The sequence below is a fragment of the Cervus canadensis genome, chromosome 1, assembly GCF_019320065.1.
Source record: "Cervus canadensis isolate Bull #8, Minnesota chromosome 1, ASM1932006v1, whole genome shotgun sequence".
NCBI classification, from domain to species: Eukaryota; Metazoa; Chordata; class Mammalia; order Artiodactyla; family Cervidae; genus Cervus; species Cervus canadensis.
This window is the reverse complement of record NC_057386.1, coordinates 14,182,764-14,204,720: the sequence shown is the minus strand read 5'-3', so window position 1 is coordinate 14,204,720 and position 21,957 is coordinate 14,182,764. Positions and strand designations below refer to the sequence as shown.

The following is a 21,957-nucleotide window of genomic DNA, read 5'->3' as shown; positions in this document are numbered from 1 at the left end:
AAATATCAATGACATTTTTTCACAGAACTAGAACAAAAAAATCCTAAAATTCATATGGAAACACAAAAGATCCCAAATACCCAAAGCAATCTTGAGAAAGCAGAACAAAGCTGGACGTGTCACATCCCCTGATTTCAAACTGTACTACAAAACTGTAATAATCAAAATGGTATGGTACCGACACAAAAACAGATACAAATCAATGGAACTGAACAAAGAGGTCAGAAATAAACTAACACCCATATGGTAATTAATCAACAACAAAGGAGGCAAGAATATACAATGGGGAAAAGATAGCCTCTTCAACAAATGATGTTAGGAAATCTGGCCAGCTACATGAAGAAGAATGAAACTGGACCATTTTCTTATACCAAATATAAAAATAAGCTTCAAATGGATTAAAGACTTTAATGTAAGACCTGAAATCATAAAAGTTCTAGAAGAAAACACAGGCAACACGCTCTTTGATATTAGTCTTTTAGATTCGTCTCCTTAGGCAAAGGCAACAAAAGCAAAAATTAACAAATGGGTTCACACATTTTAAAGACTGCTGGGCACAGATAACATCAGAAAGCCAGGTACAGTGGCAGAGCTCAAAGCCAACTGGACAGCAAGCAGGGAGATGCTCAGTCTGCTTTGAACCTCGGCCAAGAAGTCAGCAGCAACTTCATCTCTCCTCCTGTTCTTGCCGCAAGAAAACTGACAATAAGGAAAAGAGGGCACCAAACCAGATAAGGCCAGATCATTCCCTCAAAAGGTCACTGACGCCAAAGTCCTGACTCTTCAAAAGGTCCTTCAAATTAATCACAGTCTCTTCAGAGAAGCCTCATGAATTCCATGGCCTCAAAGACAACTGTTATTCCCCAAAATTTGTGGCAGTAAAAATAAGGGCAGGACTCCTCTGAAATGCTTCCTCCTCAGAAAGACCTTCTCCAAGAACGTCTCCCCGTCCCTTTAGTCTCTTTATTTTTCAGAACACTATGTTATATGGCTACTAACTTCTTCCCCTCACAAAATACATCTCTATGTAGGCAGAAACATAGTTTATTTGCTGCTGTGACCCCAGTTTTGTACAGAGCAGACACTTAAAATATTTACTGGTTGGTTGAATGAATGAATGAACACTACATACAATACCTAAGTAACTTGTTTATATCCTTTTCAGAAAATTCCATACAGTAGAGAAGATAAGCCTGTCATTTACAGTTGAGTATATTTTTAGAAACTGGGCATCAGGTTTTAGCTTCTGAATGTAACATATTACAACTGTTGTTATGAACAAGTGAGATCTAATTTAAAACTCAGATCCTCTTTATTCAGTAATACCCTCCCCAGGAACACAAACCTTCCTAACTGAAGACTGTGGGCATGGTCCCTCTCCTTTCACAGGACCACTCTGTACATTGTTTACGCTCAGAAAATGCATTTCTTTTAGGGAACTGAAATTCTAACTGGGTTGTTGTTCAGTCACTAAGTTGGATCCAGCTCTTTACGACCCCATGAACTTCAGCACGTCAAGCTCCTCTGTCCCTCACTATCTCCTGGAGTTTGCTCAAATTCATGTCCATTGAGTCAATGATACTATCTAACCACCTCATCCTCTGCTGCCCCCTTCTCCTCCTGCCCTCAATCTTTCCCAGCATCAGGGTTTTTTCCAATGACTCAGCTCTTCGCATCAGGTAGCCAAAGTATTGGAGCTTCAGCATCAGTCCTTCCAATGTATATTCAAGGCTGATTTCCTTTGGGATTGACTGGTTTGATCTCCTTGCCATCCAAGGGACTCTCAAGAGCCTTCTCCAGCACCACAGTTTGAAAGCATCAATTCTTTGGCACTCAGCCTTCTTTGTGATCCAACTCTCACATCTGTACATAACTACTGGAAAAACCATACCGTTGACTATACAGACCTGGATGCTATGTCAAAGATAAGGATCCTTCAGGGACAAGGGGTAATCTTCTTGAGTGGTGCTGAGTTCTTAGACCTCAATGGCATAAATAAAGCCTCCTCTGCAAGTCACCATCCACTGAGGTGGCGGGAAGGGGTCAGAAGTGGAAACTAAAGAGCTGCTGCTAACAACGGGACTCCAGACCTGTGGCTCCAGGGCCCGCCCTTGTGTCAGAAGCACCTGACTCCCTGCTTGCCTCATACAGAAGGCTGTTGGAAAGCACAACAGATGATCTGAAGCCAGGACACAAATCCAACAAACGCAGTTTTCTCAAGGTACTTTCTTAAACACATATTCTCAAATGGGAGAACTCTGAAGTCATGTTATGCCATAATAAGGCAGGCAATGCCTCCTTTAAAACTGATATAACAAGTGATTTACCTAGCAAATTAACTTCGGGCTCTAAAAACCCACTGGGTCAAAGGCTGTATCTGTCTTTCCACTCTAAGGGAAAACACACATAAATAATTAGGGAAATAAATGCAGAGTTGGTACTGCTTTTCTACATAATTTGCCTTTAGACAAAAAGAACCTTCTCCCCAAAGTCCCTAATGGGAAATACTGGGCCCAGCTCTGCAGGGGAAGGGAGCTACACCTTCCAGAAGCATTACTCTCAGGTCACATGACTTTCTCGGAATGAGGCCTGGCTGCAGCTCCCAGCCCTGCTCAAACGTACTGTCCAACAACCCACAAGGTACATTTTCAAGCCACAGTCTGAACTCTTCAATGAAAAATGGTATAATAACAGCAAACTCCCTTCTAAAATTCTCTCCAAAAACTTTCATCTTACTGTAAATCAAGGATTTTTACGTCTACATGCAAAATTGATCTGTGTGTACATGTGTGGTTTTCTAGAGAGATCTCATAGTGTTCAGAGGATCAAAAGTGCATGGCCTAAAAGTAGTTAAAACACTACTCTTAAAGGGCAGCAGAACTTTTTCCTTTGGGTTATTTTGGGAAACCAGGTTCCCTGATGGCTCAGTGGTAAAGAATCCACCTGCAGTGCAGGAGACTCAAGAGATGCAGGTTCAACCCCTGGGTTGGGAAGATCCCCTGGAGAAGGAAACGGCAATCCACTCCAGTATTCTTGCCTGGGAAATCCCATGGACAGAGGAGCCTGGCGAGTTACAGTCCATGAGGTTGCAAGGAATCAGACACAACTAAGTAAGCATGCAAAGTTTCTCAGAGCCACCTCTGGTTTCTAACAAGTTAGGACCTGCCTAAGGTCAAATACTTTTTCCCAAGAAGTATACTAGGAATCGGCAGTACTAGCTACCATACTCCTTTTGTGGTGCGCATCCCCCACATTCCTGGGGATGCCCGACGACGGCCCACCGGACCTCACAGCTATGACAGCCCCTGAAATCAAGATGATGAATCAGCGAGGTCTGCACTTAGGATGCTGACTCCTGAGTTTGCTTTGGACTCTTGGATGTTGACATTTCCCACTGCAAGCCGGTAACACGTCATAATAACTTACTGGTTTTTTGTTTCTTTTTTTAACTCAGAAACACACTATTTTATCCAGCTTCCTAAGCAGATCAAAATTAATGTTGAGTCTTCAATGCTTCAGTACATCACTTAAGATACAGGACACATCTCCATAGAAACTTTCCTCCCAGGCAAGTTTCATCTTTGACTGAGCATTTCTACATCAAAATGTAACCCTAAAGTAATTGTTTCCACTGGTCTCTGACCCTTCTCAACCCACTGTGTCCTGGATATTAAAGAATTTTCAACATTCTGTAAGAATTAATACATGTACATTTGCCCTCCCATTAAAAAAATTTTTTTTTATTTTTGTTTTAATAAACTTGCTCTCTGTGAGGTTTTTCTAACATGGAGATTTAAATATACTACAGATTACATAAACTCTCCACTTCCATCAATCCCAAATGCTGGACCTGCTGATCACACACCCTTTGTTTCTACAAGCCATGGAAGAAAGTGACTTTGTTACTCTAAAATCTCACTCTCATTTCATGTGTACCCAGTTACCAATATTCTTTCACACAAAGGGCAATTTTTGGTTTTCTTCCAAAAATGTGACCAAAGGTACAATGAATGGCTGAAAATGACTGCTTTCTGCTTTTTCTCCTGGACTACCATCTCCCTCTAGCATTTCTTCTAAACCAAAAGATACTATTGTATTTGGAAAATAATCAGTTTTTAGAAAAAGGTACCTTTACACTATTATTTCCAGAATGACTTAGATACACGGAAGGGGAAATTACAATCTGCTGAGAAAATTGCAAAATAATTTCTAATTCTATTTGCTATAATTTGACAATACTATCTTAAATAGTCTAGTAAATGTACCATTTTGAGATGTCTCAAAGCCATTATCCTAATTGAAATCTATTTAAATGGACTAGTCAGTTTCTTTTCAAGTCACACAAAAGCACACACAGACCAGAGATCCTGCCTATTAAATCAAGGGGGGCTGGTAAGCCTGTAAAGTACATGTCACCAAAGGAGTAGAGATTTTAGCCTCAAAATACCTCAGCCATCTCTCATGGCATAGATAGCGGTGGTCTAGAGAACTTCACATGCTGACATACATATGAAATGAAGTATTGAACAGTCCTCCTTTTTAAAAAATCGAAGTCAGGAAAAGCAGACATGTTCTATTCATCAGGCTGGTTTTCACTCCCAAGTTTTTGTTTCCTACGTTTTACTGTTTTCTTTAAACAGCAAACAGACCTTTCACTTCTCTGCATTCATAGAAAAGTGGAATGGATAATCCCAAACAACTGACTTGGGAATGCACTGCACTTTTTGGATAGCTTTCCATTAAAATGGGACAGAGGAGGAGGGAGGTAAACTGACTGGGGTCCCAGGTACAATGGGGAGAAGGAAAACTTAGGGGCTGGCGAGAAATAATTCACCTTCAGAAAACTGAGAGCCAGGGCCATAACTTCCTCTGTATTTACAATCCACACTGCTGACTCTTCATTAATTTGAGATGAGTTTCACGGTAGGTTTTTTGTAATTACCAACAGCTTGCATTACTAGCACAGGAGCTGGCTCTATCAATTAAGAGATCTGGTTTCCTAAGCAGAGCCTCCCGGATCACATGCCCACCTTCACATGAAGGTGTATGCTGCCGGGGAGCTACTGAATCCTCAGAAGTAGCAAGAAAAGAAGACCTTCCTCCAAGACCCCTTTCAGGGCCAGATCCCTGACCCCCCAGGACGCTGAGGGAGAAATTCAGAGAGGGGAAGAAACTCAAACTACCAAAGGTAGATGATGATCACTTTGACTGTATATGTAACAGGGTTCTGTTATAATAACACACATGTCACCAGTGCTGTCTTATATATTGGTCTGCCCCTGGAAGAATGGTCTTTTTTTTTTTTATTTGGCTGCACCGCATGGCATGGGGGAATCTTAGTTCCCCAACTAGGGATTGAACCCAAGCCAAGCTCCTGGTAGTGGAAAGCACAGCGTCTCAACCGCTGGACCGCCAAGGAAGTCCCAAGAACGGTCCTTCTGAAAGCAATTTCTTCTGTCTTCTCTGCCTCTAGCAAAACTAGAACAAGGAATATAAAACAGAATCATACTTTCATAAGCAGAGCTCACATCCTAGGACACACATAAGGTCCACAAGGAAAGAAGGGAACCAGTGACAGTGAGGGCAGATGTGGGTTCCTGACCAGTTAGAGGCTGCAAGAGTAGATTGCTGGACTTCAGGCTAGGAATGGTAAGCTAAGACCCCAAGGGGCAGAGTCAAACAAGGCTGCAAGGCTCAGACTCCCAGTTCTCTTTCTACTTCAGTGCCCCCTTTCTGGCTGCAGACCAAGAATCACCAGACCCAACAGAAAAGCCCACAAGAGGGAAAAGATTAACTTAGAAGGCTAAAAACAGAAGGAAGAAAAGGTGGTATAAAAGAGATAAACCCAAGAAAAGAGAAGCCCTGTGAGAATTTAGGGGGTTGAGGGGGGAGACTGGGGCACTGATCAAAAGAAATTGATTAAGGAAACCAAGAAGAAGATATCTTGGTATAAGATACCTGGTTCAGAGGACAAATTTATCCAGTGCTCTCTCACAAAGGACATTTTAAGGATCTGAGGAGGGCAAAGAGGCCAGTAGTGAGGAAAGAGAATCTCAGGGGTCTAGGCTAGCCTGGCATGACTGGTGAGGAGAAGCCAGGCTTGCACGCACAGACTTCCACCCACTGGGACCCTGGAGACTGTTCCAGGTTCTCCCTCTACTGTGAATTGGTCCCTCCTTTCCAAAAACCTGGCTTCAGAGCTTTTTAGACGAAACAAAAAGGAACTTTAGAGCTGGAGTTCTTCCTTAACCTAGCCTGATGCACGTGAACACCCCAGCCCACCACCACTGTCACTCGGCCAAACGCACATCCACAAATACCCACAAGATTTCACATTCAACTTGTGAGAAGACAGACTTCTCCCTTCCCCAGCCCAAAGTTAAAAACCCTGACTAAAAAAACTCGGTGCATTGTTTTTAGTAAGGGGGGGGGGGGCAGTAGTGTCTTGATCCACACCCCTCTGGATGGTAGATGCATGCTCTATAGGCCGTCTGAGAAGGGTGAAGTTCTGCTCCAGGAAGACGACACTGGTCTAGCGCCTCCCAAAGCGTCGCCAGGACTTTTACTCCTGGAACCAAGACCTTACTGGGAAAAGAGCTGGTTACTTTCTAGACAAGACCTTACTGGGAAAACAGCTGCTTACTTTCTAGACACTCCACAAATAGCCCCAAAATAGAAAAACAAATGAAAATTCCAAAACATACTTTAGTTAAAAAAGAAAGAGAGAAAAACTGGCACGTTGGCTTATAAAGTATTAACCTGGGAAAAAAGAATCTAACTAACCACTTTATAAGGCTTCCCTTGTGGCTCAGCTGCTAAAGAATCTGCCTGCAATGTGGGAGACCTGGGTTCAGTCCCTGGGTTGGCAAGATCCCCTGGAGAAGGGAAAGGCTACCCACTCCAGTATTCTGGCCTGAGAATTCCATGGACTGTATAGTCCATGGGGTTGCAAAGAGTCAGACACGACTGAGTGACTTTCACTTTCAACCAGGTTATAATTAAGAATTTATCATGTTTAATTGCTATTCAAATACCTGCTTTAAGATTTTTGAAATGCCATCTTAAAAAAAAGAATGGCAAAGCAGGTAAGGACTTCCTTTAGGAGAGTCACAGAAGACGGACACTCACTGAGAGCCCAGGCCCGCCCAGTGACAGTCCCCAAGCACAGCCACTGGCTTCTGAGCAGTGTCATCTGCTGACTGCTCAAGGGATCCTTGGAGGATCAGCCCGCACTAACTCAATATGGGGATAACCTATTTGACAAGCCGTTTCTCAAGCCTCAGAGAATCTGACCTGAAATCACCACGGTGGTGGGAGGAGGCCTTCTGAAGCCAGTCTCCAGGCTCCCCACCTGTCTGGCCGGACCCCTCGGTCCTCAGCAACAGCATCACACCACTGAGAGATACTAATGTGCCCTCCACAACCGCAGGCAGGAAGAGGGGCCGACAGGGCTGACCCGCGTACCTGCCCCTGTCTCACTGTGGCCAAAACAAGAAACCAGAAACCTCTCATCGTGCTTGAAGTACCAATTTGTTCACTTGTAGAAAAGAACTCCTAAAACAGAGAAATGTGGCCAAAAAAATACTCCTTTCTTCCTGAGCTTGAGCACCCATCTCACTCAACACTAACCAATTACCGGACCCACCTGCTCTGTGCTCACTTAGCGCAGAGGTGGGCAAGAGGCCAGGAGACCCCACTGCAGCACTTGGGAGGAGCCCAGGGGAGGCAGGACGGCATTTCTGGGAAGGGAAATTGAAGTTAACAGGTCAACAACTCTGACAGATAACATAGGAAGGTTAAAATTCTCATCAAGCCCCAGTAGAGGGAGGTTTTAGAAAACAATTAAGTCGGCAGTTTCTGGAAGATTTCTTCTTAGCTGCAAGTCAAAAATGTACGTACTTTAAACATGTCTTACATTTTAATTTGTGAGATTAACACTCTGTTAGTTGGAAGAACCTCTTGACCATCCACCCGAGAAAACCCTGGGCCCTGTACTTGTTCCCTGTGCTGCCAAGAACGACTCTTATCACCTAATTCAGAAACTCAAATCATGCTTTTTTCCTTCTATGAGGTTTTCGTACCACAAATCAGACCTCATGAAATAAAATTTCACTGTAGGCTATTAAGCCTCTGCCAACACCCCTCTCAATCACAGTCAAGCCTGAAGACAAAAGCTCAAATGGTCAAATGAGTTTGGTTTCAGGCTCACAGCATGATCAAAAGTCATTTCTGTTGGGAGTTTTAGCCTTAAAAAAAAAAAATTAATGTTCCTGCTTTACTATAACCTACCCCATCAGGATCGAATACCACTCATCACCTCCCCACAGACATTAGCCTACCCTGGGAAATTAAAACAAAAGCAACTCCTTTCCCCTGGGCTTTCCACTACTCTTGACTTATTTTTCACTTCGATCTTGCCTGTGAACTTGGCCAAAGCCCGCAGCTCAACCTTCCCTGAGGACGGCTCCCTTAGGACTTCCTAGCACAGGTACTAGGAGACCCCACTATTTCTATTCTGAACCTGGGTGGGGGAATGGGAAACCGAACAGGGGCCACATCAGACTAGTCACTGCCCTGAGCTAAAGTTCCACAGGTCACTTCTAACAGACATCTGGACACTGAGGACACAAGGATGGCCTCCCTTCCAGCTCAGGCAAGGAGCAGGTCCCTCAATTTGATCAGAGGAAGCAACAAAATGAAGTAGGAGATGCTCAGCCCAGTGACTGCAGGGTGGAGAGCAGGCACCGTGAAGCCAGCCTCCCCTACCCCGAGCTCTCTGCCTATTGCTGGCCGCAGCCACAGGTCCCCTTGATCTCTGCATGGCTTCCCCTGTCCTCGTTGTCAACTGGCTTTTCCTCATTTGTCACCGTTAGGTCCCAGCAGGACCACAAACACACAGATATACACACTTCCCTTTACCTGCTCTCAGAGGTAAAATGATCAGCAAGGTAGGGTTGGAATCTATCACATGGTCCACTCTGAATGGAATTCACCTTATACAAACATCTGCTTGGTCCACTACACCTGCCAGGAGGAGTGTTTTAAAATCTGTCTATGAAAAAAAAAAAAAAAGCATTGCCCCCTCAGCCTGGCAGGCAGAGTTCTACAGTGACATAACCTGCCCTCTGCTCTATTGTCATTGAAACGTTTCCCTCCAGCCTTCCATGATCAGGGCACACATAATGAATCTCACAGAGGGTTTTCTTTTTAGAGCCAGGTGTACCCACACTAACTTGGCTCTATTCAAATCCTCCCTCCCACCAGATCACAGTTACCTGGCTGAGCTGTTAAGGTTTCCAGGGCATGGAGGCATCACCTGCTCACCCTCCACCAGTGGCGTTCTCAACCAGCTGATGCCAGTTCCCACTTGGAGTTCCTGGGCACCACTTCGGTACCCGCGCTGCTGCGAGGTCACACAAGTCTCTATAGTCTCTGGTTCTGCCATTTTCCTGGACTCTTTTCTGTCCCCTTAATACTCAGCTTAAAGCCTTCTTATAACCAGACTTGCAAGACTCCTGAAAGACATATCACTCTGGTCTTCATGACCTCTCTGGTTATTGGAGGCTCTGGTTCAGGGAACCAGTCCCTTCCTTCCAAAAATAAAAACAAAAACACACAATATCTAGGAAACCAGCTAGTGACATCCCATCAAACTGAGAAAACATCCCAGTTTTCTCCTTCAGAATCACAGAAGTTATAGAAGAAATGTAACCACCATCTCTGTCAAGTCCTTCCATTTCCTAGTTAGAAATGCCTAGTTTTGGTGAAGATCCAGGGTTCCCCTATGAGTCTCTCCCACGTGACAAGAGGGTCTGAGGAGCACCGGCAGGCTCCTCCCCTCAGCTAGAAGTGGCCCAAGAACAAGGCGTCTCCTCACCAGCAGGGTCAGGACTGAACACCGCTGCCTTCCGTTCTTCCCAGTGGCTGAAGTCTCTTCCCGGACAAGGCACTAGAATCCCCTCCCACTGCTGCCAAGAGCGCTTCCCAGGTGGCTCAGCAGTAAAGAATCCGCCTGCCAATGCAGGAGACAAGGGTTCGATCCTCAGGTCGGAAGACCCCCTGGAGGAGGAAATGGCAACCCCTCCAACCCACTCCAGTATCCTTGCCTGGGAAATCTCACAGAGAGAGGAGCCTGGCGGGCTACATACAGTCCGTGGGGTCGCAGAGTCAGAGGTGACTGAGGACAACACTGCCAAGAACTCTCTTAGGACCCACCTGGCATGATTCTGGAGTCGCGCCACCACCTGTGGAGCAGAGCCCAGGGGTGCCAATGGGAATAAGAGCCACGGTGGAAAGCGAGGAAAGGGAGACAAACATGAACAGGGCAGAATCCCGACTCTAGAAAGACAGGAAGACTACTACATCCCTGTCTGTGGGTTGTATATGGTAGACTCCAATCGTGAGTTCTCAAATTGGAGCCCAGTGCAACTAAGCATATGTTCAGTGAGAGTGATGCCCCCTGAGGGCAGGGATAGGAAGTCAGACAGGAGGGCCCCCCTTAACTCAGCAGGCAAATGCTTTTCAAGCGTGGGTCAAGACATGTTTCTCCTGTAAGACAGCACTAAACCCACCAGACAGCGCCAACCACGGATTCCCACGGACTATCCCTCCACCCTCCGCCCCCAGCCTGGCCAATTCCCTTCTCAGATTATCCTGCTCTAAAAACCATTCAATCCTTCCAATAAATCCAAGTGTTAAAGAGCATTCTTCAAGGTCCCCCCTGTGCCTAATGTGCTTACATTCATTCATTCATTCACTCACCCAGCAAACATTTAAGAAGCTCGTGCTGTGGGTCAGATGCTGAGCGAGGCACTGGGTATACGATCGTGAGCACAATGGACGAGGTCCCTGCCCTCCTGGAAGAAGTGGGAAAGCAGATGTCTCCTAAAGAATACGTCACAACAACAGCGAGAAGTGGTGTAGACAAGAGAGAAAAAGGGAGCGAGGTGAGGAGGCGGAGCTGCCTCCTAAAGAGGGAGGTGCAAGGTGGTTCAGTTCTGAAAGGCTGAGCTCCCTTCCAGCTGGGAAGAGAAGGGTCGTGGACTGTAATTAACTGAGAGGGGAGAGGCCTGGGCCCAGGCTGCAGCGGAGGCGGGCAGGGGGCGCGGAAACACACACAGGACTTTGCAGACCAGGTTCAGAATGTGGCTCTTACCCTCAGAGCAACAAGAAGCCTTCCTAGGATTGGGAACAAGGACATGGTGTGATCATATTAGGAATATTTAAGAGAAAGAGACCACTCTGGCTGCAGAGGGGTGAGGAGATTAGAGCGGAGGGAAAGCGGCTGTGGGAAGAACGGGGATGGCTGCTGCCGCCTTCGAAACCAACAGAGTTGTTTAGACTACAGTGGTGGCAGTGAAGCTGAAGAGAAAGAGAACCGTTCAAGAGATGTTAAAGAGATGAAAATAACAGCACCTGGTAACGGACGAGATAAGAGCCAGCTTGCATTTGCAGTGAAGAGAAATGTCAATTACCTCCGGCAGCAAATATTGGCTGTATACACTCTGCGGCTCACTGGTATTACACTTACTTCCTTTGGCACCTATTTTTCAGAATTTCTAGACAAATTTAAAGCTCTTCTCCTTACTCGCTCTTAAATCCATTCTTAAAAACTGTCATCCGTTTTGAAACATATTTGTTAAGCATGTACTATGTGCTGGGGAGGAAAAAGGTACCTAAGACAGCCCAGGCCCTTGGCATGTGTCCTCTGAACCTCTAAAGCCCCTGGCAGTGAATGCAGCTACCAAGGGTGAGGTCACCCTACCACCTGAAACCTTTATATGAGCCACTCAACAGATTCCCGTCTACCTCTTAGAAATCTTCTGTGACACTAGAGCAGCACAAGCGCTTTGCGTTGGAGAGGGTCATTCCTTATTTCATAAGATCTGAGCCCTGGAAGACATCCCGCATTAAATCTAACCTCTCAGGTTACTGAGCTGCCAAAACCGTGCTCTTAGAGGAAGACCATGAACCCCAAGAGGCAGTTCTTCCTTCTACATAATCAAACTCCTTTTCTCTAAAATGTACTGAATTTGGGACCTACACAAGAATTGTGCTCTCTCATTTGTTGTCCAAATTAGTTTCTGCAGGATTTTTCTTATCGCAGAGATTGAACAGTGTAGCTCCAGGGTTTATGACACCATCAGTGCGGCCACATGGAGCTATTTAACTGAGAATTAAGATTAAAACATCATTATCTCAGTTGTACTAGCCACCTTGCAAGTGTTTGATAGTCAAGGCAGCTAGAGGCCACCATATTGACAGCACAGATGGGGCACGTTCTCAACACTACAGAAGGGTCTGTCGGAAAGAGTTCCACAGAAGGGCTACTACAAGGTTCTCTGCAGGTTTGAATTCTTCTTAAAGAACACACAAAAGCTTAACAGATAAAGACTTTCAACATATAGCTGTGTCCTCCTTGATTTTATAAGTGAATGCTATAATCTGGACTTAATATACACCAAACAATAGTGCTTTTTAGTTAGTCTCATAGTTTGGGGTTTGTGTATATTTTATTTGCCAGGAATGTTGAAAATAAACATGTGATTCCTTGTGAGGAAGAAAGGGACCAGGATTTCACAAGCCACTGTGAAGACTGTCTTATTCTGTGTGTGTGTGTGTATGTGTGTGTGCGTGCACACGCATGCACATGCTCAGTTGTGTCTGACTCTTTGTTACCCCCATAGGCTGTAGCCTGCCCAGGCTCCTCTGTCCATGGAATTTTCCAGACAAGAATACTGGAATGGGTTGCCATTTCCTTCTTCAGGGGATCTTCCTGACCCAGGGATTGAACCCGCGTCTCTCGTGTCTCCTGCATTGGCAGGCAGATTTTTTACCACTGCACCACCTGGGAAGCTTCTTTCATATATATTTTATACATTGCCCAATACAGTTGATATTCTCAGTAAATACACAAATTATTTGGCCATCTAATTTTGTGCCTACTTTTCATAAGCAAGTCTATAAGAGGCTTGCAAGAAATGTTCATTTCAGGTTTGGAATGGCGACCACTAACACCAGTCCTGTAATTACGGTGGTGCAGCATGCAGGAATTTTTTCTCTAGGACCATATCTACCATGTGATTTTATATCCCCAAGACACATTTATACTGTGACAGGAAATCCACCAACAATGCTTCAAATGTGAAACTACCTGGGAACAAGACTGGAAAATGTTGATAATTGCTCAAACTGAGTGACAGATACAAAAGGCTCATCTTTTCTTCTTTACTTTTGTGTATTTAAAATTTCTCTCCCGAATAATGGACTTTTTTTTTTCCAAGGAACTAAGGCAATTATACACAAATTCAATCTGTATTAACACATATTCTGGAGGGTAATCATAAACTTTGATATGGTTGGGTGCATAGCATTTTACCAAACCTCTCAAGCCAGGCCAAGAACCAACCTAGCCAGTGACCTGTTTTATGAAGTTCTCCTCCTGCGTGATCCTGGGCTGTGGTGGGCGTTAGGAAGCACCGCGCTGAGCGTCTTCAGAGGCCGGGTTCAGGTGGGTTCTGCTCTCAGCTGCTCGGAGCCGTCATGCTTACCACCTGACAATAAGGCCACTGTCTGCCTCATCTTATAGGAAGAAAAGGCTGATAATCAACTTCCCTCCCCATCCCAACACTAACGCAGATGCCTGCAGACTGAGGAACAATGCTTCCAGTCCACCCCAGCTTTCAGGTGAGCCCTGCCGGGCACTGCAGTGGCCCCACGGCAGGCACTGCCCAGTGGCGGGGCTGTGGTTAGCACGTGGCCGCCCCACACCAGGCCACGCAGGGATGCCTCCAGTGGACATGCGCAGGAGCCATTTCGGTCCCACCTGCTGCCCTCTGGCTACTTTACACCCAGGATGATGGAAACATGGACCCAGAAACACAAGCTCATCCCCTCCCAGGCCACGTAAGTCAGCAAACCTCTCTAAGACATTCCCACGGTGCCTCAAGTAGTGACAGGCTCGGAGTCCCAGCCCTTCCCCTCTGCTCTCTGAGGCACCTGCCTCTCCTTTATCCGCTCCTCTTGGCCCTTCCTCACCGCAGCCACACCGGCCACAAGCCACTCCCTCCCTTGAGGCGCCTTCCCAACACTGGCTCCCTCCTTTTATTCTTTCTTAGGGCCTGTTTTCTTCCCCCCCTCAGAGGAAGGAGACTTCCAACTTCTCACAATTTAATGTACACAACACACACGTCAGTTGACTTGTTTACTGTCTAGACTACATAATGTGCTATGTGCCAGCAGGGAACACATCTGTTTCACTCCCCATTGGATTTCTTTCCAATGCTAAGCACAATGCTTGGCTCCAGCAGATAGATACTTGTTTAATGAGTGATGATCGCTGTTCAGTCAGTCCTTTCAGTGGTAAGATTTTTAAATTTTGTATTTCCAGCCCCAAATGATACATAGAACCATCTTGAGGAACACTGCTTAAAAGACAACATTAAGTGTAAGAAAGGACTTAAAAATGAGAAAGAGAACAGGCTGGCTTATGTCAGCTTTAAGTAACAAACGTGAAATGAAACTTAAGAAATGCATATTGTGATTCTCAAAGGTTATTTGCAGGAATAATCCTACAAGGATTGGGGTGGCGGTGGTTTTAAATCTCAAAACCTAAACAAGTTGAAGAGGGCTCCTCTTGCCCTGTCCTGGTCTCAACTGTCAGGATAAGCCCAGGAGGGGCTCAGTTTGTCCAATCTTCTCTTTGGGGGAAAGCCCTTAGAACCAATCTTCTGGGCAAATCCAACAAAGGTCACTAGTTGTTTCAAAGCCCACCCATCAGCCATTCCAGCAGCTTCTTCACAGAAAGGCCAGATTCTTCTCTCAACAGTCCTATCTATGCTCACAGTGACCTGGCCTGTGGCTTTTGTTCACCAAAGAAAAACCAAAGAGGACTTGAGTCTTCTGCAACTCCCATAGGGTTCGTCCTTAAACTTAACAAAGTTCTCCCAATACACAGCAGATGTTCTAAAGGAGAACTCAGAATTTAAACTGGGGTCAGTACACAGTAAGAGGCTGGGAATGTATGACCCCAAAGCAAAGGGAAATCTCACTTTTTGAACTGAGAAAACTTCCAGGGCACATGGCTTAGAAGATTTCAAAATGAGGCAGGGTCCACCTGAAACAACCACAGAACTCACACTGGGAGCAACGTAAGTCTGAGCTCTAGCCCCAGCCATACGCCCTTGTCCTCGCTGCGTGATCTTGAACACGTTACTTAACTCTGAACTTCGGCTTTCTCATCTTAGAACAAGATTGATACTAGGGTCTACTATTCATAAGGGCTTCCGAGGTGGCACAGGGGTAAAGAATCCGCCTGCCAATGGAGACAAATGAGACTGGGGTTTGATCCCTGGGTCAGGAAGATCCCCTGCAGTAGGAAATGGCAACTCATCCCAGTATTCTTGCCTGGAAAATTCCATGGACAGAGGAGCCTGGGGGGCCACAGTCCACAGGGTCACAGAGTCAGACACGATTGAGCATAAGCAATCAGAGGATGATGTGAGGTTGAAAAGTGGGAACAGTGCCTGGCACACAGCAATTCTCCATGAATGACAGTTACTCTTCTTGTTATCACCTACACAAGTTTTCTCATTACAAAAGCACTAGCACAAACATCCACCTGAAACTTCAGGAGCCCTTTCCTTTCAAACATTTAACTTCTCAGATCCTTCAATTCATAAACTCACATAATCAATGACACTGTATTGGAGGGAGCGGGAGGAGGAGACTAAGAAATCAAGTCCTCACTTTGAAGAGAACTTCAAGGTCCAGAGTGGGGAAATGAAGTGCCCAAGACACACATAATAACTGAAGAAACCCCCAGGACGGCCAATGGGTCTCTTAATACCAACTGCAGTGCTCTCTGCACCTCACTCAGAAACTCAGGGTTTCTGTACTTGCCTCCGAGCACCACTCTGATGAATGGGGCTGCACAGACACTTCACACAATGCAATTAAGATCACAAGGAGCTTGGCCAGAGGCAACATGGAATCCTGCACAAAACCCTGAGGTGCTTTAAAATTCACACATAAGAGTATTCATATCAGCCCAGGTTTCCAAACTTCTCATAAGGATAGTTACTTTTAACTTGGGATTTGAAGTTGAAAAAGAACTTAATGAATAGGCAGAAAGCTGTCTGTCCATGGCTGGTTAGCTTCTGAAGTTAATGCTTCTCACGGGGACAAGAGTCAGCCAAAGGACAGAGCTTTACACAAACTAGAAAATGTTCCTGCAGCCCAAAGATCATGGATTACTGCCTGGGCTCCGAGTGGCAAATCTTACAAGATGCTCCCTAGCTTTCCTCCAGAGCCACCTACCAGTTAACCTTATGTTCTGTCATTCGACAGCATCACGTGTTCCTGGCTCACGCTGTGCCAGGCACACAAATGACTTCGTGTAATCCTCACAACTACCAACAGAGAATGCACTAGCATGGTTCATCTGACCTAGGACCCCACTTCAGTTCAGTTCAGTCGCTCAGTCATGTCCGACTCTTTTCGACCCCATGAATCGCAGCACGCCGGGCCTCCCTGTCCATCACCAACTCCCGGAGTTTACTCAAACTCATGTCCATAGAGTCAGTGATGCCATCTAGCCATCTCATCCTCTGTCGTCCCCTTCTCCTCCTGCCCCAATCCCTCCCAGCATCAGGGTCTTTTCCAATGAGTCAACTCTTCGCATGAGGTGGCCAAAGTCTTGAAGTTTCAGCTTCAAAATCAGTCCTTCCAATGAACACCCAGGACTGATCTACTTTAGGATGGACTGACTGAATCTCCTTGCAGACCAAGGGACTCTCAAGAGTCTTCTCCAACAGCACAGTTCAAAAGCATTAATTCTTCGGCACTAAGCTTTCTTCACATTTCACCCCACTAGGACACCATTATTTTATGTACGAAAAAAGGAAGTCCTGCCAACTACAACTGTCAGACCTCATAAATTTAAAAGATACTTTGGCTTCCCTGGTGGCTCAGACCATGAAAACATCTGCCTACAATGCAGGAGACCTGAGTTCGATCCCTGGGTGGGGCAGATACCCTGGAGAAAGAAATGGCAACCCACTCCAGTACTCTTGCCTGTAAAATCCCATGGATGGAGGAGCCTGGTAGGCTACAGCCCATGGGGTCACAAAGAGTCAGACACAACTGAGCAACTTGACCTTCACTTTCTTTTCTTTTCAGAAATGTTAAGATGAGACAAAGTGTATTGTCTTACGTTTGTGGAAATGTGAACATTGTCCCATTTTACAAATAAAGAAACTGAGGTATACTGAAAACAGTTTGCCCAAGGTCACAGAGCTAGTAAATAAAAGCACTGGGATACAGACCTGATAAGTCTGGTCACCTTTTCATGGCAGTAAACTCAGATTTCCCAAGAGTCATATGAATTACCCAAAAACACACCTGGCAAAGAGGCAGGACACAGGGTGCTAACACCTGCTCCACCATGAGCACATTAACTGTGGCAATTCTCTGAACATCTCTGAACCTGACCTTTCATGTGTCCAAGAAGGCACTGTGCTAGACTATGATAAACTGCCTTTCTTCTTCTGGAAAAGCAACGCGATATACTATAGGAAAAAGTACATTTAGAATCAGAAAGTCCTAGACTGAAGTTCTTGTTCCAGGGAATTCCCTGGTGGCCCAGTGGTTAGGACTCTGCTTTCACTGCCGAGGGCCTAGGTTCAATCCTTGGTAAGAGAACTAAGATCTGTTCCACCAACTACCCAGCTTATGCCCTGGGCAAGTTACCGAACTGCTCTCAGCTTCCTCTCCTGTAAACTGAGACTCTGCGTGTGTGCGCCTGCGTGCACCTGCCCGCTCAGTCACTCAGTCATATCTCTTTGCGACCCCATGTACTGTCCTGCCACGCTCCTCTGTCCATGGAATTTTCTAGGCAATACTAGAGCGGGTTACCATGTCCTACTCCAGGGGATCTTCCCAACCCAGGGATCGAACCTGCATCTCTTATGTCTCTGGCATCGGCAGGTGGATTCTTTACCATTGCACCACCTGGGAAGTCCAACATTGAGGCTACCAGCATGTCTCCCTTAGAGGGCTGCTCAAGGACAAAAGAGGATATATTGGGTTGGCCAAAACGTGCGTTCAGGTTTCTCCATAAGATGTTATGGGAAAACCTGAATGAACTTTATGGCCAACCCAATATACACAGAGAAAGCAGCAATGGCAGAGCTGGAATTCAGCAAATGCTCTTTCTATACCAACCACCTTTTGCTTTGGGACAGAATTAAAGAACAAACAATTCCCTGTGACCTCAGCAATTCCCCAGGGGGACACTGGTGAGAATAAGAATCAGACAGAAGAAAGCTGACTCTGAGGGCTACTCAGGCAAAGAAAATGAGCTGGAAGCACCTGGAGGGCAGGGACAGCTGACCGGCTTCCAAACTTTCGAGTAAACTCACTGACAGAGGGAAAGGTTAAAAAGAACTTAACACCATCAAACGGAGAAGGAAATGGCAACCCACTCCAGTACTCTTGCCTGGAAAATCCCATGGACGGAGGAGTCCAGTAGGCTGCAGTCCATGGGGTCACTAAGGGTCAGACACGACTGAGCTACTTCACTTTCACTTTTCACTTTCATGCAGTGGAGAAGGAAATGGCAACCCACTCCAGTGTTCTTGCCTGGAGAATCCCAGGGACAGGGGAGCCTAGTGGCTACCGTCTATGGGGTCACACAGAGTCGGACATGACTGAAGTGACTTAGCAGCAGCAGCACCACCACCACCATCAAAAGGCACTGATCAACAGATATGAGGATGAAGAGATACCAAATCTGACACAGAAAAGCAGTCTTGGAAGATCCAGTTTGATACCAAAAGTGACCTACAGTGGGATTTCCCCACTGTCCTGTTTCGTTCTTACAATAAGTAATATTCTGTGCATTTCATCTCTTTCTTTCTTCAAGAGCTTCAGAAAATCCTCAGAAGTTATGAGCTTTGGGAGGGAAGGTGAGTCATATGGATGCAGAAACAACCTGCTGACCTGCCTTTTTTCTCCATCATACCCAGAATGCCTCAAAGTTTCTGGCACATGGCCAACTCTCAACAAAAATTAGTTGAGTGAATATTTTTTGACTACATGCCATTTCACTGGGACCAGAACTCCCAAACATCCTATGCATTTATCCTACCTAAAAGACTAACAACAGTCTTTCCTGCTTCTTTTCCAGACGCATTCCAAAACCATAATCTCTAATGTGCAAACGATACACTCGGCAATGCTATTTCTCCAACCCTCTCACGTGATGACTTCCTACTTGCCCTTCAAACCTCCAACAAGTCCCGGTCCCCTTAGTCCCACCAAAACCCCTGCACTCTCTCTTCCCCTTCCTCTGTCCAGCCCTTGGGCTACTCGGCAGTTGCCTCAATTACCGCCATCATCTGATCTGAATCGGTTTGTTAATCTCCTTCCTCTCAGGCATAGCACCTTTCCTGGAGATAAATGCAGGCAAGTCCAGTTCACCCACAGCTCTCCACAACCCCCAACCCTGAGGCCCATGTGAAAAAAAGAAACCATATGGCAAAAATCCCACTCTACCCTCATCATCTCAGGAGGCTGTTTGTTTTACATAAAGTTTAGCTCAATCACCAACTTTTAGAAGAATCTGAAAGAATGCTGTAATGATTTAAGGGTTGGCTAAGAGCTGACAGGGCTTCCCTAGGGGCTCAATGGTAAAGCATCTGCCTGCCAATTCAGGGGACTCAAGCAGTTTGATCCCTGGGTCAGGAAGATCACCTGGAGAAGGAAATAGCAACCCACTCCAGTATTCTTGCCTGGGAAACCCCATGGACAGAGAAGCCTGGAAGGCCACAGTCCATGGGGTCGCAAAGAGTAGAACCCGACTCAGCAACTAAACAACAACAACCAGAGCTGACAAAAATGGCACTTTTGCTCTTTCAATACCTCCCTGGAGATAAGCTGCCCTGTGTTACCCAGCTCAAAATCCACAAACCCAGACTTTCAGGAATTCCCTGGCAGTCCAGAGGTAAGGACTTTGTGCGCTCACTGCCCAGGGCCCTGGTTTGATCCCTGGTCCCAGAACTAAGATCCCATTAGCTGGGTGGTCAAAAAAAAAAAAAAAAGAAAATCTAAACTTTGCAAGCACTCCCCATTCCAGAGTTCAAGGACCATTTGCGCCTCTGTTTTTCCTTATTGGTTTCCATATAAAAGTTACTCATTGTTTTCCTTCCAGCTTACATCAGGCTCCTGAAAGGACTCCTTTAAAGCCTTTGATGAAAACCATCAAAACATGCCAAAGGCTGGTTCTTTTCAACGTCTGTGCAGAGCAGCCAAGGTGTCACAACCTAGAACTTCAAACATGAATATGGCAGCACTCCTGCCTTCATGGAGCCCACGCTTTTCCTCCAAATAAAAAAGTATGCCCTCCATGGGCAGCGTCTCTTAAAGACGGTAGTGACAAAGTACTTCTCGGCTTTGGAGGAAGAGCGAGGGTGGAGACAGGCTTTGCCCTTACATTGGATGCCCTGTAACCATAACAACCGATGGTTTCAGTAACCATCAACCCACCGAGGGGCTAAGTTTTCCAAAAGGCATTTTCAAGAGGGGAAATCTCCCCTGCACCGACTCCCGCGTCAGCCGAGCGTTCTGGGGAGCGGTTCAGCCCATCTCTGGTCCCACCGATTCGTTCCTGCGCTCGCCAGCAGCACAGCCTCCGCCGTCACACCCCGCGCTCCGGGCAGGGCACCTGGCGTTAGGCCTCAGCCCAATGTCACTTGTTAACCTTCCAAAACCCCCGGCGTTCGGAACGCGGTCGTCTCAAGTCTAAGGCACGCGAACCACCACTGCCACCCGCGATTTCCAAGAGCTGGCGAAAAACAACCGGAGGAGCTGAGAACCTCTGAAAGGATCCACTTAAAAGTAACTGCGGTTGTCGACTTCCAGGCGTTTCGCGACGTGAGCGCCGGGGGAGACCAGAACCTGGGGCCCCATTCATAAAATTACAAGCTGTTTTCCCTCAGTTTGCGTGTGGACAGTCCTCCCCGGCTGGGGCAGAGTCCGGAGCCCGTGGACAGCAGGCTGGGGGGCTGGCCGGCGGGCACCTCTGGCGGGGTCAAGCCCACACCGCCCCACACCGCCCCCAGAAGAAAGAAGGGTGCGCCCGGGGGCCTTGCGGGTAGGTGTCCCTGTCAGCTTAACCGGGACCGTGACAGCGGGGAGGGGCCTTGGGGGACCGGACCCCCGCGCCTAGCCGCGCCAACGGCCGCCGGCCCCCGGACCCTGAGGAGCCGGAGCCTCCCCCAGCCCCGGCCTTCTCGGTGGGCGCTCCCTCCACCGCTCCGCCCGGCCCCGGGAGCTCTCACCCCGGATCCACTGGCTGCCTCATTGTACTGTGCCGGCGCCGGGGCTTCACGGCCGCCGCAGACCCCGCTCCGTTTCGGGCTCGGGCTGCCGTCCTGCCGCCCGCCCGCACCCGGGGCACCGGCCGCCCCGCCCCGCCGGCGGACCCGCCCCGCGCCCGCGGCCGCCGCCGCCAACCAGAGGGCGGCGGGGGCGGAGCCGGCCTCGCGCCAGGCCCGGCCAATCCAGCCCCTACCAGCACGCCGGGGAGCGGCCGCGGAAATGGGCGTGCGATTGGTCGGGTCTGTTAAAGAGGCCGCCGCCCACGGGGCTGGGGAGAGGGGCGGCGGCGGGGGTTACCTGGAAGAGCCTGGGGTGAAAGGGATGAGACCTTCTCTTCTCTCCTAGTCCAGCAGCCTCGCTCTCCCCAGCATTTTGCATTTATTAATTTCCTCTTCCTAAAGTCTAGCAACAAGTGGGGGCAGAATCTGCCTCTGTCAGAAAGAGAAACTGAGGTCCCCAGGGTCTCCTCGCTTGGCACATTGACTCGAATTTGAGTTTCATAGGGCCGTCAGACACATCTGTTCCCGTCCAGTCCCAGAAATTGGCTTAAAAATTATCCAGCTTCACCCTGGAGAATTT

At 47.1% G+C, this 21,957-nt stretch overlaps 1 protein-coding gene across 2 annotated transcripts in view; it reads right to left on the bottom strand.

Annotated features, from left to right (window-relative positions):
- TEX2 (testis expressed 2) overlaps positions 1 to 21,489 on the bottom strand; it is a 108,375-nt gene extending 86,886 nt beyond the window's left edge. For both annotated transcript variants that reach the window (XM_043464614.1, XM_043464623.1), the window contains exon 1: positions 21,339 to 21,489. The gene's annotated coding sequence lies outside the window, so the exon portion shown is untranslated. The remainder of the gene's footprint in view (positions 1 to 21,338) is intronic.
- Between the last annotated feature and the right edge of the window lie 468 nt (positions 21,490 to 21,957).